The sequence below is a fragment of the Dasypus novemcinctus genome, chromosome X (assembly GCF_030445035.2).
Source record: "Dasypus novemcinctus isolate mDasNov1 chromosome X, mDasNov1.1.hap2, whole genome shotgun sequence".
NCBI lineage: Eukaryota > Metazoa > Chordata > Mammalia > Cingulata > Dasypodidae > Dasypus > Dasypus novemcinctus.
The window spans coordinates 142,730,673-142,750,952 of NC_080704.1; the positions used below are offsets into that span (position 1 = coordinate 142,730,673).

The 20,280-nt window shown below is 37.6% G+C and overlaps 1 pseudogene; it reads right to left on the bottom strand.

Moving 5' to 3' along the window:
- Positions 1–4,415: 4,415 nt before the first annotated feature.
- Positions 4,416–6,217, bottom strand: LOC101422481 (centrosomal protein of 70 kDa pseudogene; annotated as a pseudogene).
- Positions 6,218–20,280: the final 14,063 nt, after the last annotated feature.

Consider the following 20,280-nt stretch of genomic DNA (forward strand, 5'->3'; position numbering starts at 1 on the left):
AGATATAATTTCTGAAAGTGAACATATAAAAGAATAGATGAAGAAAAGAATTGGAAAAATAGTTGGAACTTACATATAATATGAGGTTTCAATATCCAAAATACATATAAAAATTGCTACAACTCAACAACAACAAAAGAAATGAAGCTCATTTTCAAAAATGGTTAAAGGCATTAATAAACAGACATCCAATAAACATACAAAAAAAAGCTCAATATCATTAGCCATTAGGGAAAAGAAAATCATAACCCTGGAATACCATTTCAAGCACACTAGAATGGCGTTTATTAAGCAAAACATAACAAAACAGAATATAAAAAGTTTTGATGAGGATTTGGAAAACTAGAAACACGCATACCATCTGACTGGGAATTTAAGTGGTGCAGCTACTCTAGTAAACTGTTTGCCAGTTCCACAAAATGTTAAAAAGAGAATTATCATCTGACCCAGAAATCCCACTTTTATGTATATAACCAAAATATTTGAAAGTTTGAACTCAAACACAGTTGTACCCAAATGTTCAAAGCAGGTTTATATACAATAGCCAAATAGTGGAAGCAATCTAGCTGTTCTTAGCCACTGAATGGTTAAACAAATATGGTATATAAAAATGATGCAATATTATTCAGATGTAATAGGTAATAAAGTTATGATAAGTGGTACAGTATGCATAAACTTCAGACACATCACATTGAGTGAAGTAAGCCAGACACAAAAGACAAATATCGAGAGTATTTTCAGTGATAGGAAATATTTAGAGTATTCAGCTTCCTAGAGAAAGAAAATATATTATACATTGCAAAGGATGAGGGATTGTGGAATAGGGAGTCAATGCTTAATGGTTGTTGAGTTTTTTTCAGTGTGATGGGAAAATTTTTATAATGAATGGTGTCACAATATTGTGAATGCAATTAATGCAACTGAATTTTATGTTTTAAAATGGCTAAAATGGAAAATTTTATAGTGCATAAATATGTTACCACAATAAAAATAAAATCCCAAGATATAATTTAATATGAGAATTTAAAACACACCTGTGTCACTTACTAGTACTATGACGTTGAGTAAGCTACTTACTTTTGCCATGTTTGTGTCTGCATCTGCACAAAGGATATAATAATAGTGCCTGTGTCCTAAATATCAGGGCAACATTAAGTTAGATTTGCATGTAATGCTTTATTAACATGACTGACACACAGCAAACCATAAATGACAGGGGAAACATATTTTTAAAATGATTTTGCTCATAATTCATAGAACTCTATTTATACGATGCATCCTCAAGTCTAAATTGCTCTTAATGCATGAAATAGAAGAATCATAACCAGTCCCTGACCTAATTTTTCTCATGTCTAGACAATGATCTACTTGCTCACAATAATGAATTTCCTCCAAGCACAAAAGGTCTTCCCATGAGCTTTCTAGTCAGCAAAATCCTAGACAGCAGTTTCCTCACTGTTGTGTTTACCAGTGCTGGTACAAAATCATGAGAAATTAAGCTATACTTTTCGGTCTCATCTCTTATAAACATGCCATTAACAACTGGAATTCATAAAAGTCAGACAACTAAGCAGCTATGGAACCAACTATAACTGAGATTATTTCATAAAAGAATTTTGTAGTAAATGAAAAAGGTGAAGAGTGCTAAAAGATGGATAGGAGAAGCCAGAATTGAATGTGGTCAGAAATATGTAGCTTGACTTTACGATACTCAAAAGCCTATAGCAACTATATACACAATATTTAATATCTCAACTTTTTTCACTCTTTTCATCAGATTTCCTTTATTAAATGCAAATAATGCATTGCAAAAAAAATAGCTTTCTTCTGAGTGTATGTTAATGTGAGCTATGGGGAAAAATAATGAGAGGAGTGATAATTTAGTAATTCATTTTATTTATTTATTTTTTATAATCAATGGCTTTTAGTACAACCACAATATTGTGCATTTGTCACCACAAAATTTTAGAACAATTTCATTACTCCAAAAAGAAAAACTCCACACTCCTTAACATTCCTTCCCCAGCCCTACATAGCCACTAATCAAATTTCAACTTTAAAAATTGTGATAATTTAGTAATTCATTTTATTTTATTTTATTTTATTTATTTATTTTTTGTCCAAACAAAGACATTTACTGTTCACAGCAGTTTTATTTGTAACAGCAAAAAAACTGGAAATGCCTTACATGTCCATAAAGAGGTGAATGGATAAACAAATCATGGTATAATCACACATGGAACACGACACAGCAACAAAAAGGAATGAACTGTTAATACATGCAAAAACATGCAAAAGCTTGAATTATACTGACTGAAAGATATCAGACCAAAAAAAAGGATATATTGTTTGATTCCATTTCTATAAAATTCTATAAAATGCAGACTAATCTATAGTGATGGAAAGCAAATCAGTTGCCTAGGGATGGGAAGGGTGCGATGGGATCACCAAGGGCAAAGAGAAAACTTTTGGAATGATGGGTATCTTTATTATTTTCATTGTGGTGATGGTTTCATGGGTGTATACAGATATTAGAACTTATCAAATTGTATACTTTATTTTTTTTTTTAAAGATTTATTTATTTGTTTAATTTCCCCCCCTCCCCTGGTTGTCTGTTCTTGGTGTCTATTTGCTGTGTCTTGTTTCTTTGTCCGCTTCTGTTGTCGTCAGCGGCACGGGAAGTGTGGGCGGCGCCATTCCTGGGCAGGCTGCTCTTTCCTTTCACGCTGGGCGGCTTTCCTCACGGGCGCACTCCTTGCGCGTGGGCTCCCCCACGCGGGAGACACCCTTGCGTGGCACGGCACTCCTTGCGCGCATCAGCATTGCGCATGGCCAGCTCCACACGGGTCAAGGAGGCCCGGGGTTTGAACCGCGGACCTCCCATATGGTAGACGGACGCCCTAACCACTGGGCCAAAGTCCGTTTCCCCATCAAATTGTATACTTTAAATATGTACAGTTTATTATATGAAAATTCTATCTCAAAATTTAAAAAATAATCAAGAGCTAAACACAAGTTATAGTGCTTATTTATATTTTAAATAATTTAAATAGGATAAAAGTGGATCTGATCATGGATGAGCCTAAATCCCTTCCTACTAGTGTCACTGTGCCTCTCAGTAGCTTTTGGGCACTCTAAAAAACCCTTAGGGCTCTGAGGAAAACCTGTGTTTTTAAATTAGGAGCTATCTATAGAGTTTTAAGAGAACCACAAATTAGGTTTAAAATGTTTAATTACATTTCTTCCTTTCAAATGTTGTTAGACTTCCAAATTGTTTCATAGTAGTTTCTTGGAATAACCTAATCAATTCAGAGTATTTACATTTTTGAATACCCAAATACTTTTTCTAGTAAACCATTAAAGACACAGTTCTTCCACGAATTGCAGGCTAATAATAAAACAAAACAAGAATTTTAAATATGGAAGGAATCTATATCATTATCTGGCCTAATCCCTAAACCTAAAGTTATAAGACCAAAGATCTGGATGATTGTCCACTGATATCTACTCTCTCCATTCTATGCTGCTTCCAGGAAATGCTTTACAATATTCTGCATTCCAAACAACAAGAATTTGAGAAGTCTTTTAGGCTTCTTACTTATAAAAGGTGGGAGAAGACCAAAGTAGAATGTACTCACAGATGTGAGGCCTCTCAAGAAAATCAGGCTATTGATAATAGAGAATATTATCAGGCAGCAAGAAAAGTACTTTTTGTAAAAATGCAGTAATTGCCCAAGGAAGTCTCAGTCTAAGAAGAGAATCTGACTCATTTTTGTGAGTTATAAAAATAAATCAGTCATTAAGGACACTTATGTTTGGAAATTCTTTACAAAAATTTTATTTAAATTCTTATGTCTTTTTAAAAAGTGCATTACAATCAAGACTGCAAAAAGATCCTTTTAAAAATGAAGGACTTCTATCTACTCATCTGTTTTACTGCATAATTCATTTCCTATACTAACAAAATGGTAACACAATTTTCATTCTTTTTCTTCTCCCTGCTTTGATAGGAAAACTACTTTAAGAAGTATCTTAATAGAGTGTGCCATTTAGTCTTTGCCAGGAAAGCAAAGCTTCCTACTGTTGGGACTTGAGAGCCTTTGGCCATCTTACCATATATTTCCCTGAATTTCTCTTTTATTCACATGCCCTACTTTATTTAAAAAAAGCTTAAATTTTAGGCATTCAACAATTGCTTAAGAAACAATTAAGTGATCTAAAGTTCAATTAAATTGCAACTATTTTCTCTATAAGAGTATCAAAAGTTAATAAAAATAAAATGGATGGAGAAGTACCCAATGCTAAGAAAGGGATGAATACTGCAAGTAAAAACATTGAATAACCCTTGTTTCAAGATCATACAAAAATATTTAGAATGTCTAGGAATTCAATTTACACAGTAAAAATGATAGGATTTGTTTTCAGTATGAAAGTATTTTTAATTTCTTTACTGCAGGTACAATGGCATCCAAGTCATCAATTTCTAAGATTTCAAGTAGATCATTAGTAAATGCCTGAAATGCTGGAAAAAATGCTTCATGTTCTTCTAGTTTGTTGATAATGCTTTGGAGATCTTCAGGTCTCAAAACCTGTTTAACCTGTTCACTCGCATCCTCATTAATCAGTCTACACAGTTTTCCAACTGCGTTTACCAGCACGTACAATGAGGCTGAACTATCTAGTTCTAAGTGTTCCTGGAGGTTTCTCACAGCATTGCTCATTTCTCCATGCCTAGTATAAACTTCATTCGAGGATAGACTCCATTCAAAGAAGGCACATCAAACAATTTTTGAAAATGAGAAACAACAGCATGCAAAGTTTGAAAGTCTGGCATATTGCTGTCCTTTTCCTTATTTTCAACTTCTTCTAACATGGTATCGACTATAAACAAAAGATCTTCAACTTTGATACCTTCATTTTCATCCTTCTTCTTTAAATTATGCCAAGGCACCACTTCAGCAGATAGTATTTTCAAGGACTTATACAAATCCTTCAGAGATGTCAGTTGATCTGCCCACATTTCTATTATAGGAACAAGATGCTCAAATCCACAATCCTGCGTAAGATCTTTATTAAATTGTTGGGCTCCTCCTTTGCTCTGTAAATTATTACTGGAGCTCTTGGATTGTGAATAATTGAATTGATACTACAGAGTACCTGGAAGTATCTCTGGTCAATTAGAGTCTGTGGCTGATTATCTTTGTTGGGCTCATCTTTCTTCTCCATTTCCTCCAGGTTTGGGGGGCTGATAAGCTGCTGTAATTCGATGTTTTTCTTAAAGGCTTTCTCCAATTTCTTCACCTATTGCTTATAAAGCCTTAATTCATGCTGTGTGGGCCTGGTTTCCAAATCTTTTGGAGGTTCAGCTTTTCACTTAAAAGTTCATCAATCTGGGATTTTGATTCCTTGAGCTGATTCTGCAATGATATGAGAAGGCCTTTATAATTTGGTGAGGCATCCAGACTTCTATAGTCAGTTTCTTCTTCTGACTGACTTTCCTCTTCTTTAAATTGCCTTTGTTTATAATTTTTTCTAATTTTAGCTTCATAAAAATCAGGCAAAGCAACTGTCTATCCAAGATGGTATGAGGAACTCTTTTGCAGAGATATGAGAACACTCTATTTTGAGTGATAATGTGTTCTTCTTCCTTCTTTGTTAATCTATAGGTATCTTTTTGTAAACAAGCAATAATACCTTGTTGCTCCATTCGTTTTTTCTTGTAATGCTGGCATTTTGCCTGTAAAGCTTTCTGATCCTTTTGAAGATCTTTTATTTTATTCTGTTGCTGGCAAACCATATTTAGGGATTCATCCTCCAATTCACCAATTTTGGATCTCACACTATCCATAATTTTTTCCAAGTCATTAGTTCGTTGTTCCTGATCTGCTGCTCGGCTTTGTGATTGCTCAAGTTCATTTTTAAGCTGCTGATTAGTTTCTATGAGTTCCTGAATCATGTTCTGTTGACGTGCTGTGTCTTCCACCAATGTTTGCAAATTTTGTCTCATTCTTTGTGATGACTGTTTGTCAAAAATGATGAGATCTTTTAGATCTGTTCTTTTGACTAGGGACAAAGGTTTTAAGCCATGCATCATCGACAGTACATTTATGCTTTCCCAATCTGCTTCTTCCTGCTGTTTACTTGTCATGAGTCTGTCCGATGATTCACTGGACTCCTGGGTTTTACGGGCTGCTGGAGACATAGTTTCTTTTGTAGAATCAAAAGAAGTAGAAGTTGGCAATAGAAGAGTTTGAGTTGCATTTAGGCCACTGGTTCACTTTGAGTTAATTTTTGTATATGGTATGAGGTAGAGATCCAACTTCATTCTCTTGCTTGTGGATACTGCGTTTTCCCTCAGTCACAGCAGAAGGCTCTTGCCATTTTCACCTACTCATTCAAGTTGATCTCAATGAAGGGATTACCTAGTAAGTCTCAGGTCTGTAGCTTGATCTTCATCTTCCTCCCCGCCGCCTCCCCTAATTCATTTTAAAGTACAGGGACAGTTGCTATAAATCAAACATTTATTTAGCTACCATTGAGAAAATGATATTACTTCTGGTATCAGGGTGTTGTCAAAAAGGTAGAAGACATGGTCCATGATCTAGTGAAACTCAAAATCTATTACTTGAACCTTCAGTAGTGTAATATTTAAAAAGTGTGAGATTTAATATGAGTCTCTTCTAACTCATATGAATGTCCCATATGATATACTTCTTATGATATACCTTTAGATAAACTGCAGATTATCTCTATCCTAAGAAATACAAATCCTTTCAGTAAGACCTTGATATTGAGCAGTGCAGTATTTATTGAGTGACTTATCTAGAAGACTCTGTTCCAAATGATATGTTAAACACAGCAAAAAATATTTTTCATGGATCTTATTGTTGAGGAGGCCTCAATGTGATGGAAAAATAATATATACAGATAAAAGTATATATGGTCATTTGTGGCATTTTTTGTCCCGAGGAAATTAAGTTCTTCAGTCAATCTATTCCTGTGTGTGTGAACCTATTGCACCTGAGACAATATGATTAAATTACTCCAGTTAAGGTACTTTGATTACATTGCATCAGTAGGGTATAACCCTACTTTTTCTTTTTTACTTTTTTAAATTAAAAAAAATTTCTTCTTTATTTTTTTTAATGTTACATTAAAAATATATGAGGTCGCCATATACCACCCACCCCACCCCTTCCACATCATCAACCCCTTCCATGATAACAGCACATCCACTGCACCAGGTGAATACATTCTGGAGAACCGCTGCACCACATGGAGAGTGGTCCACATTGTAGTCCACACTCTCCCCCAGCCCACACAGTGGGCCACAACAGGACACACAACGTCCAGCATCCATCCCTGCAGCACCAGTCAGGACACCTCCAAATCCTGAAAATGCCCCCACACCATATCACTTCTCTCTCCCTACCATCAGCAGCCACCGTGGCCACCCTTTCCACATCACTACTACAATTTATTCCCTTACTAATCACAATAGTTCCCCAGCAGAACACAAGTTAAGTCCACTCTAATCCATACTCTATTCCTCCATCCTGTGGTCCCTGTGATGGTTACCTGACTTGTGGTTGGCATTTGGGTTGGTGTATACTCAGGAGACCTGAATCTCTGAACTGTCCATGTGATGGCCAGGCCCTGGGCCTCAGCAGACTTGCAGCTCCTACCCTCTGGTTTCTTGGACTTAACCTGGCCAACTGAACAGGAGGTGAAAAGGGTCAACCACCACAGCCAAGAGTGCCTACAGCTGCAAACAGGAGAAATGCATCCATTATCCATGTGGAATCTAAGGCCCCCTCTTGATGTAGAGGGGGACTGGTCGTAATCCAGGAGGGTCTTATTCCTCTTACTGGAGTACTTTATAAACAGCTATAAACAGCATGTATATGGAGAGTGGCCATAGAGACAGAGAAAAGCACAAATGCTGAGAAAGAAAATACCAGAAGCTAGAAGCAACAATTATTGCAACTTGGGGGAGAGAAAGTCACAGAATCTTACAGAATGCTGGAAAAAGTGAGAAGTAGAATGCAGCAAAAGCCAGAGGAGAAGGAGCGACAGCAGGCCATGCCATTTTCCCCTGTCATTTGACATAAGTCCAGGATAGCAATTAGCTCTTCTTCAGAGAGAGAGGGTTTTACATAATGCCTTGATTTGAACTTTTTTTTTTCTGCCTCAGATCTTGTAAGCTCATTAATAAGTAGCCTATTGTAAAAGGAAATCAAATTCTGGTGTATTGTCTTGGCAAATTTAACAAACTAAAAGAGAAGGAAAGTGAGCATTTATTAATATATACTAAACATTGAACTAGGCATTTTATATAGTCAACTCTAAAACATGATGCACTAAGTGCCAAAGTGACCATAATCCCATCAAAGATATATTTAATTGGGATAATTATCCCCAAGTGAAGTTTGTATTTAGAGAAGCAGAAAAGTCTACATACTAAGCATAGGTTAGGTTATGGAATATGTTTACATAAAAGTAAAATTTCAGAAGACATTGTTGGGAAAGTCCTGAAATAATTCTAATTTTGGAATCTTATCCACCTAGATGTTAAGTCTATATGTACAATCATTTGTCTCTAACAGTTATGGCTTTCCCACCAACTTAGTAAACTTGGTATCTCTTTTTCAGGAACTGACAGCAGATTTTAACAAGAAAACAAGCAAACAAGCAAAAGTAATGCAAAAGGAAGCAGCTGTGGTTCAATCAGTTGAGCTTCCATCTACTATATGGGAGGCACTGGATTTACATCCTGGGGCCACCTTGTGAAGGCAGGCTCACGCACACACCAGGGAGAGTCGCCCGGCCCACAAGCGCCATCCAGTGCCATGCAGAGGGCAACAGAGTGCTGCTGGCCTGCAAGAGCCATGGAAAGCTGACTCAGCACTGTGACACAACAGAAAGGGAGACAAGTAAAGACACAGAAGAGTTTGCAGTGAATAGAAAGAGAGCAAAACACAAGCATTCCACAAGGGGCAGAATAAAAATAAATAAAGACACACAGAAGAATGCACAGTGAATGGACACAGAGAGCAGATAGCAAGCAAGTCACAAGGGGGGAAGGAATAAAAAAAAGTAATACAAAATTATATCCAATTCTATGGAGCCATCCAAATACCCTTTAATCTAACTTACCTTATTAAAATGTAAATGAAAAATCCTGCTCTTTTAGACTTTGTCCCATCTTTATTCCTCTCTGTCCCACGCTAAAATTTTTTGTTCTAGAAAAAGGATTTTAGGAGTTCAGGAGATTTTAAGTTCCATGTCACACTTGTCTGTTCCTGATAAAGTTATGCCAAATGATTGTTTTATTTTTCCTTTGCTATTCAAGCAAATACCATGCAAAAGGCTTGCTTGAACAATGTAAATTTATTAGCACTTGGTTTTTAGATTGGGAAAAAGACCAAATCAAGGTTTCACCAAGGTGATGATATCTTCCCAAAGATTGGCATTCTGGGTCTGGCTGTTTGTAACTCTTTGTTCTTCGCTCCTCTTTCACATGGAAATATGCATGGCAGGCTCTCTGGGCCTGTCTTTTCTCTCCCATATTCCAAGTACTTTCAACTGCTTGTTTCCTGTAACTTTCTCTACTCTAAATTTCGTTATATTATAAGGGACTTCAGAAATAGGATTAATACCCATCCCGATTGAGTTGCACTTCACTTTCACAGTAGGAATCTCATCAAAATGTAATAATTTCAATGGGTTTACACACACATGAACAGATTAAGTTTAAGAACATGTTTTTCTGTGGTACACACTGCTCCAAACCACCACAATGGGTAAACTAAAATAGGATGTAAGAATACAGTTTTAGAGTGTGACTAAACAAGGTAAAATAGACTTACTCATAGTTTACATCTTGCTATTTATTGTGTATAATTGATATTGTGTATTTTATGGCTAGATGAATTAAGTTCATATGACTAATTGAGGTGGGCTATGGGTGGGAGGCTGTTTGTCTCTTCAGAGATAACCTAAGATGTCTGACTTGTGGGTGTGAAAAGGTAAGAGGCTGCAGTCCTGCCCTTGGTGACAATGGCAACAACTCCAGTCCCAGGAAACAGTTTAACAATGCAAGGTCTATAAATTTTAAGTATTTAGGGGAAATGCAAACCAAATATGCTAAAAGCTTATCTAGAATGTATGAAGTCCATGCTAAAAGCTTACCTAAGATGTGGAAGATATATATGCTAATTCAAGCCTATTGAGAACTGAAACAAAGTGACCATTTAAACTTTCCTCTATGTATACAAGAAATTTGAAAGTCTTGTTCGGGGCTTGGGATTGAGACAGAAAGCTCCCGAGTTCGGCGAGCCATCAATAAAGAATTTTTCCTTCTCAAAATCATTCCTGAGTCCTGGCCTCTCTATATGCAAATAATTGAACCTCTCTAAAATTCTACAACATAATGAGTCATGATATTTGAGGGTGAGTTGGGTAAGTCACTATATGTCTCTGGGTTTTAGTTTTCTTCCCTAAAATAATGAGAGGTTTGTGTTCCCTCTATGCTTTCTTCTAGTTATTAAAAAGGATTGTCTCAATCTTACATATGAATTCTTATATGAATTGTGACATTTTGAATTCTGTGAATCCCAGAAAGAGATTCTGTTCTTAACCTAATCCATTGTTGTGGATGTGAGGCCCTTTGTGCTAATTTCAGGTAGGAGGCCCTTGATTAGATTAATTGAAAATACCGCTTTAACGCTTTTGATTGGATTAAGTCAGTGAGGAATGAGTAAGCTTCTGTCACTGTCCTCTTGCTGGGTCTATTATGAATGGAGACACACAGAGAAAGGAAGCCACCATTTTGACCCTGCTCTGTGAGAAAGGACTCAAGGATCACTGAAAGCCAAAGCTTAAGCATGAAGTCCTCAAGAAGCTGAGCCCATGCAGCAGCTCAAGGTTGAAGAGACAAGCCTGATGGCATGTTGCACACAGCTGAGCTCCAGGAGATGGTAGATTCTCGATAGAAAAATAGAGACCTTGGCAGATATTGGTGGCATTCTTGCTACCCCATGTGGCAGTATCCTAAGAAACCTTCACCACTGGTACCTGCTTTTGGACATTTAATGGTTTTGGGGCTGTGAGCATTTATACAAAATAAAATTCCCATTATAAAAGCCAAGCGTTCTGGTACTTTGCATTGACAACCCTCTGACAAACAAAGACATCCAGATTCATAGAAACACCTCTACATATGTAAATGATTTTAATGATAATGTTTACTTGGTTATTCAGAGAGAAAATCAATTCATTTCATTAATTTCCATAATGTTTTGAATCCTATAGAGTAACCTGAAGTGTACATCATAGTTGCTAAAATGAAAACTCTCCATAATTTCACTAATTTTAATTAAAATGAGCATGAATAAAAGCCAAGGTTTTCCAGATTTTGAAAGGAAAATGCATTCTGAAACTGAAATGCATTTTCTGTCACAAAAATTTGGTCATTTCCCTTATTTATTTTATGTGTATACAGATATAGGTTTCCTCAGTATGGAGTGAGGATTATGCTATATGTGACTGCTATAGCATAATAGACTCATATAATTGAGATAAAAATTATCAAGTATGTGTCTGTATACAAAATAAAAATTCTCACAGGAAAAGATGTTATAATTGTTAGGAATTGGATGAAGGGTACATGGGATTTCTCTGGAATATTTTTGCAACTTCTTGTAAATCTATATTTTTAAATAAAAAAGATTAGAAGAATGATACAGCAGTGTAGGTTTGAATAAAATTTTGATATTTCCAAAACCAACCTGAAAATAGAAGAAGATTGGAAATAGAAGGAAAGAAAATAAAAATTGTATCCCCATATATTAATATGAATTACAGTTAAGTTTATTGGAGGGGTAAGAAAATGAATCTAGAGTTGCCCTGGATGGTGCTTCAGGGGCAATCACCGGACATTGTAAATCCTCCCAGGGCCCACTGGATGGAATGTGGGAGAGTATGGGCCATGATGTAGACTATTGACCATGGGGTGCAGAGATGCCCAGAGATGTACTTACCAGGTGCAATGGATGAGTCATGATGATGGGAGTGAGGGTTGCTGGGGGGGGAGTGGTGGGGTGGGGGTGGTGGGGTTGAAGGGGTCCTCATAAATTTTTTTTAATGTAATACTTTTAAAAAATCAATAAAAAAATTTTTTTAATTCATATATCATTCTGCAAAGGTAACCTTTTAGTTATTAAATATACTTACATAAGAGGGAAAAAAAGTCCTATAGAAAGTGCTGCTTGAGGTCTCACAAAGAGATCACCTCAAGTAGCATCAATCTGCAGTGAAACATAAACATATACCTGCCTCAAATACACACATGTATCCTTGCTACTACTTGTTATTTACTTATTTTTAAATAATAATCATTATCAGGAACTGGTATCACATTGGTGTTTTAATTTTGTTTTCCCTAAAGTTTAAAGTTGCTGATCCTGTTTTTATATATTTATTGGTCATTTGTATTTAACAATTCTATTTCTGTCTCTTTGGTTTAATGCATTGGTATTTTGTAAAAACAGCCTTATCTACATAATAACAACCATGCTTGTATTTTACAATATGTTTCACTATATTATACAGCCCATGTTACATTTTTATCTTTTCTTTTAGTAATGTACATGCGCTTAGACTTATCCTTTTTTTTTCTTTTCTTTATTTTTCTTCTTTTTATTTTATTTTATTTTTTAATAGATTTTGAAAAATATTACATTAAGAAAAATATATGAGGACCCCTTCAACCTCACCACCCCCACCCCAGCACTCCCCCCCCCCCCCCAGGAACATTCATTCCCATCATCATGACACATCCATTGCATTTGGTAAGTACATCTCTGGGCACCTCAGCATCTCATGGTCAATGGTCCACATCATGGCCCATACACTCCCCCATTCCATCCAGTGGGCCCTGTGAGGATTTATAATATCCAGTGATTGCCCCTGAAGCACCATCCAGGGCAGCTCCAAGTCCCTAAGACGCCTCCACATATCGTCTCTTCCTGCCATTCCCCATACCCATTAGCCACCTGTCCACTTTTCCCACTCCAATGCCACCTTTACTCTGTGGACATTGGATTGGTTGTGTCCATCGCACCTCTATGTCAAGAGGAGGCTCAGATTCCACATGGATACTGGATGCAATCCTCCCACTTTCAGTTGTAGGCACTCTAGGCTCCATGGTGTGGTAGTTGTCCTTCTTCAACTCCATCTTAGCTGAGTGAGGTGAGTCCAATAAATCAGAATGTAGGTGCTGGAGTCTGTTGAGGCTCAGGGCCTGGCTATCACATTGTCAGTCCAGAGATTCAGATCCCCTAAATATATCTTAAAACCCAACACCAACTACAACTCCAGCACAGTAGCATGAAAGTCTTATGAAGGGAGATCCCATCTGAGTCCAGATTCATCACGCATAAACACCAGCTCCAAAGAAGGGCCATCTGACATGGCAGTTAACCCCACTGCATTACCATAGCACCCATGGGCCTCTTTAGCCCTCAAAGGAACCAATACCTGGGGTTTGTATCTACTTTATCTGTCTCTTAGACTCTGCTCAGTTGTGCATAAGGGAAATCCTTCTGACAGCCTCCAGACTCTTTTTTAGAGACTCGTAGCCATATAAACTCATTTCTGCTTTCCATTTCCCCCTTATATTGGGTCAAACAGCGTTTTAAAGTCATGTTATTTTATGTAGACAGGGATATTCTGCTGATCTGTATTGAACCTTCCATTCAAGGTCATTCTCCAGTTGCATCATCAGTTGGTAGTTGATAGTGATCCCTCAGTGCCAGGGAGGCTCATCCCCAGGTGGCATGTCCCACGCTGGGGGGAAGGGATTGCATTTACATGCTGAGTTTGGTTTCGAGACTGGCCACATTTGAGTAACATGAAGGCTGTCAGGAGGAAATTCCCAGGCACAATGCTGCTCTAGGCCTTGTTCTTATTTCAGGCATATCAGCTCACAAGCATAGTCATTAGCATCAGGGGCTCACTGTTGGACCCTCTTTCCTTCCCGGTCCTTGCCGCTGCACCTGGGAGACAGTCGCTGCACCGCTAGGGACCACGACAGAGCACCACCACCCAGGAACCTAGTACCCCCCCAGGTGTAGTTTTTAATTTTTGCCACTTTGTGTATATCCAAACATTACCATGCACCCTGGATATATGTCCTGTATAGCTCCCTGTCAGCCATATACCACCTGTCAATAGTATCCTGTACCAGTATTCCTCCATTGCCATTGTTGAACCACTCTGTGATCCAGAACTTCCTAAAAATTGAAGCCCAATATAATGTCAGGATGCTTTAATAGCAAAATGGCATATAGCGATGGGTTTAAAGGTTAGATATAGAATACGTGTTGACTTGGAAAAAATTCTACATCCTATCTTTTTCTTTTTTTTTTCCCCTAATTATTGAACTTCTCTTAACAAGACTCCTAGACCACAGCAATTCATATATATAATATACAGCACTCCCACACATCCACCACAAAACCTTTTCCCTTCCACAGCGATACACTTACACCCAATTCACATCATATTTACTTAAAGTGATGTACAGAGTCTGAGACAATAGCTTTCAAACAAGGTGACATCTGTGCTTACATTGTGGTACTTACTTTAGGATACACAGTTTTCTAATTTTTTAGTTATCCTATGTTTTACATTATGGTTTACATTATCAGTCTGTCGTCTCCTATATGTTATGGTGTAATATTACATGTTTTATATCCATCCTTGTGTACTCTCGCGAAACTCCTCTCTTACCCCCCATTTACCTTGGTTCCACTCATTTAGCATCCATTTTCCCATCCACCTTGGTGCCCACAGTGACAGCCAACCTCCGTTTCACGAGGAGCCACGTCCAGAGATAGTTGGAATAGAGTTCAGGGCCTAACTTGCTCAACTGCCCCAATGCCCTGGGAGCCACCCTTTCTCTCGAGGGATACAGTTCCCTCTATTTGATGGCATTAGTCCTCCCCAGGATGTGGGTCCACCCCCACTCTCACTACTTGGGTCTCTATCCAATGGTGCCACCCACTCTGGCAAAATGAGCATTCAGACATTCCGCAGGAGCCCGTCCCACATCAGACCATACCCTCTGAGCACTCTAAACAGGTAACCCTCTCAATTATATTTTGATACGATTTTCTCGGCATTTTACTCTCCACCAACACCTGACACTCTCCTATGTTCGTATGCTACCCCTCCCTACTCCCACTTTTGGGCAATATTACCCGTCCGCCCATGCCAAGCCACCCTCAAACCTGCAAAGCCCCTCCCAAAGGCAACCCCTTGCCCCCTTTTTATCTATTCTTTGTGTTCATACTTACCACCAGCTCGTCATAAATTCCACCCCTGCAGACGTTGGCTCACATCCTTCCTCCACCCCCCGATTTCCTGTAAGCCTATCGTTCAGTCTCTTGCTCTCTGAGGCAGCTTGCTTATTTCATATCACTGAGTTCATGTAGTATTTGTCATTCAATGCCTGGGTTGCTTCACTCAACATAAGGTTCTCAAGATTCATCCATGTTATCACGTGTGTTTGTAGTGTATTTGTTCTTACAGCCAAGTAGTATTCCATTGTGAGTATATAACACATTTTACTGATCCACTCATCTGTTGATGGGCATTTGGGATGATTCCAACTTTTGGCAATAGTGAACAATGCTGCAATGTACACTGGTGTACATATATCGGTTTGTGTCCTTGTTTTCAGTTCTGCTGGGTATATACCCAGCAGTGGTATTGCTGGGTCATATGGAAAATCTATGGCTAGTTTTTTGAGAAACCGCCATACTGTCCTCCAGAATGGTTGGATCCTTCTGCATTCCCACCAGCAGTGGATGAGTGTTCCCCTTTCTTCACATCCTCTCCAGCATTTGTATTCTTCTGTTTTTTTCATAGCTGCCAATCGTATGGGTGTAAGACAGTATCTCATTGTAGTTTCGATTTGCATTTCCCTGATAGCTAGATATTTGGAGCATTTTTTCATGTGCTTTTTAGCCATTTGTATTTCTTCTTTGGAGAAGTGTCTGTTTAAATCTTTTTCCCATTTTTTAAATGGGTTGTTTATCTTTTTATTTTCAAGATATAGGAGTTCTTTATATATGCAAATTATAAGTTTCTTATCAGATATATGGTTGCCAAATATTTTCTCCCACTGTGTGGGCTCCCTTTTTACTTTCTTGACAAACTCCCTTGAGGTGCAGAATACTTTAATTTTGAGGAAGTCCCATTTATCTATTAGTTCTTTTGCTTCTCGTGCTTTTGGTGTTATAGTCATGAAGCCATTTCCTACTACAAGGTCCTGTAGATGTTTCCCTTCACTGCTTTCTAAGGTTTTTATGGTCTTGGCTCTTATATTTAGGTCTTTGATCCATCTTGAGTTGATCTTTGTATATGGGGTGAGATGGTAATCCTCTTTCATTCTTCTACATATGGCTATCCAGTCCTCCAGACACCATTTGTTGAATAGGCCACTCTCTCCCAGTTGAGAGGGTTTGGTGGCTTTATGGAATATTATGTGGCTATATATGTGAGGTTCTATATCAGAGCTTTCAATTCGATTCCATTGGTCTGTGTGTCTCTCCTTATGCCAATACCATGCTGTTTTCACCACCATAGCTTTGTAGTATGTTTTGAAGTCAGGTACTGTGATTCCTCCAATTTCGTTTTTCTCTTTCAGTATGTCTTTGGCTATTCAGGGTCTCTTTCCTTTCCAAATAAATTTCATAGTTAGTTTTTCTAGTTCCTTAAAGACTGCTGTGTTGATTTTTATTGGGATTGCATTGAATGTGTAGATCAGTTTTGGTAGGATAGACATCTTAATAATATTCAGTCTTCCTATGTATGAACAAGGAATATTCTTCCATTTATTTCGGTCTTCTTTGATTTCCTTTAACAGTCTTGTATAGTTTTCGGTGTATACGTTTTTTACCTCTTTTGTTAAATTCATTCCTAAGTATTTGATTTTTTTATTTACTATTGTGAATGGTATTTGTTTCTTGATTTCCTCCTGATCTTGCTCATTATTGGTGTACAGAAATGCTACTGATTTTTGCGCATTAATCTTATAACCTGCGACTTTACTAAACTCATTTATGAGTTCTAGAAGCATTGTTGTAGATCTCTCAGGGTTTTCTCTGTATATGATCATGTCATCTGCAAATAATAATTAAATTTTGACTTCTTCCTTTCCAATTTGAATGCCTTTTATATCTGGTTCTTGCCTCAGTGCTCGAGCAAGTACTTCTAAGACAATGTTAAATAGGAGCGGAGACAATGGGCATCCTTGTCTTGTTCCTGAGTTTAGAGGGAAGGATTCTAGGATTTCTCCATTGTAAACAATGTTGGCTTTAGGTTTTTCGTATATACTCTTTATCATGTTCCAAAAATTTCCTTTTATTTCAATCTTTTGGAGTGTTTTTTATCAAGAAATGGTGCTGTATTTGAGGGCTAAAGAGGCCCATGGGTGCTAGGGTATGGCAGATGGGGTTAACTGCCATCTCAGATGGCCCTTCTTTGGAGCTGGTGTTTATGCGTGATGAATCTGGACTCAGATGGGATCTCCCTTCATAAGACTTTCATGCTACTGTGCTGGAGTTGTAGTTGGTTTTGGGGTTTAAGATATATTTAGGGCATCTGAATCTCTGGACTGACAATGTGACAGCCAGACCCTGAGCCTCAACAGACTCCAGCACCTACAATCTGATTTATTGGACTCACCTCACTCAGCTAAGATGGAGTTGAAGAAGGACAACCACCACACCACGGAGCCTAGAGTGCCTACAACTGAAAGCTAGAGAATTGCATCCAGTATCCATGAGGAATCTCAGCCTCCTCTTGACATAGAGGTGCAATGGACACAACCAATCCAATGTCGACAGAGAAAAGGTGGCATTGGAGTGGGAAAAGTAGACATTGTGGCAAATGGGTATGGGGAATGGCAGGAAGAGACGAGATGTGGAGGCATCTTAGGGACTTGGAGCTGCCCTGGATGGTGCTTCAGGGGCAATCACCGGACATTATAAATCCTAACAGGGCCCACTGGATGGAATGGGGGAGAGTATGGGCCATGATGTGGACCACTGACCATGAGGTGCAGAGGTGCCCAGAGACGTACTTACCAAATGCAATGGATGTGTCATGGTGATGGGAATGAGTGTTGCTGAGGGGGGGAGTGGTGGAGTGTGGGTGCTGGGGTTGAAGGGGTCCTCATAAATTTTTTTAATGTTATATTTTTACAAAATCAATTTTAAAAATTAAAAAAAAATAAAATAGAATAACTGTGACTCAAAAAAAAAAAAGAAAAGAAAGGGTGCGGTATTTTGTCAAATGCTTTTTCTGCATCTATAGATATAATCATATGATTTTTTTCCTTCAGTCCGTTTATATGGTGTATTACGTTGATTGATTTTCTTATGTTGAACCATCCTTGCATACCTGGGATGAATCCCACTTGGTCGTGGTGCATAATTCATTTAATGTGTTGTTGAATACGATTAGCAAGTATTTTGTTAAGTATTTTTGTGTCTTGGTTCATTAGAGAAATCGGTCTGTAATTTTCCTTTCTTGTGGTGTCTTTGTTTGGCTTTGGTACTAGGGTAATGTTGGCATAATAGAATGAGTTCGGCAATGTTCTTTCTGTTTCGATTTTTTGGAATAGTTTCAGCAGGATTGGTGTTAGTTCTTTCCGGAATGTTTTGTAAAATTCACCTGTGAAGCCGTCTGGCCCTAGGCTCTTCTTAGTTGGGAGATTTTTAATGACTGATTCTATCTCTTTGCTTGTGATTGGTTTGTTAAGATCATCAATTTCTTCTTTTTTCAATATGGGCTGCTTATGTGTTTCTAGGAATTTGTCCATTTCCTCTAGATTGTCATTTTTGTTGGAATATAGTTTTTCAAAGTATCCTCTTATGATAGTCTTTATTTCTGTGGGGTCAGTGGTAATATTGCCTTTCTCATTTCTTATTTTGTGTATTTGCATCTTCTCTCTTTTTTTCTTTGTTAGTCTCGCTAAAAGTTTGTCAATTTTGTTGATCTTCTCAAAAAACCAGCTTTTGGTCTTGTTTATCTTTTCAATGCTTTCTTATTTTCTATTTCATTTAGTTCTGCTCTTATCTTTGTTATTTCCTTCCTTCTTCTTCCTGTTGTGTTACTTTGTTGTTGTTTTTCTAATTCCTTCAAATGTACAGGTAGTTCATCAATTTTCTCTTTCTTCTTTTTTGATATATGAATTTATGGCTATAAATTTCCCTCTCAGTACTCCTTTTCCTGCATCCCATAAATTTTGGTATGTTGTTTTATCATTATCATTTGATTCAAGGTAGTCATTGATTTCTTTTGAGATTTCCTCTTTGACACATTGTTTTTCTAAGAGTGTGCTGTTTAATTTCCAAATCATGGTGTGAAACCTGGGCTTCTGTCCCTTGCAAATTTCCAGCTTGACTCCACTGTGGTCAGAGATATTGTTTTGTATGATTTCAATCTTTCTGAATTCATTTGGCCCTTTTTTGTGGCCTAGCATATGGTCTATCTTGGAGAATGATCCATGTGCGCTTGAGAAAAATGTATATCCTGCTGTGTTTGGGTGTAATGATCTATATATGTGTATTAGATCCAGCTCCTCTAATATAATGTTCAAATGTTTTGTTTCTTTAGTGATTCTCTTTTGAGATGTTCTGTCCAGAGTTGATAGTGGTGTATTAAAATCCCCCACTATAATTGTAGATGCATCCATTGTTTCACTTTGTTTTTCCAGCATTTGCCTCATGTATTTAGAGGCGCCCTTGTTAGGAGCATAAATATTTATGATTGTTCAATCATCTTGACAGATTTTCACTTTCACAAAAATGTAGTATCCTTCTTTGTCTCTCACAATTGTTTCACATTTAAAGTCTATTTTGTCTGATATTACTATAGCTACTCCTGCCTTTTTTTGGTTATTGTTTGCTTGTATGATTGTTTTCCGTCCATTCAATTTCAATCTCCATGCATCTCTGGGTCTAAGATGTGTCTCTTGTAGACAGCATACGGATGGGTCAAATTTCCTCATCCAATGTCCCAGTCTGAATCTTTTGATAGGTGAGTTTAATCCGTTGACATTCAGTGTTATTACTTTCAAGGAATTATTTGTGCTAGCCATATTTTGATTGGATCTGTGTTTGTCATATTTTGTTTGGATTTTTTTCCCTTCTCTTTTTGTCTTTTGTTGTTGTTGTTGTTGCTCTTCCACTCTCTTCCAACTCTGC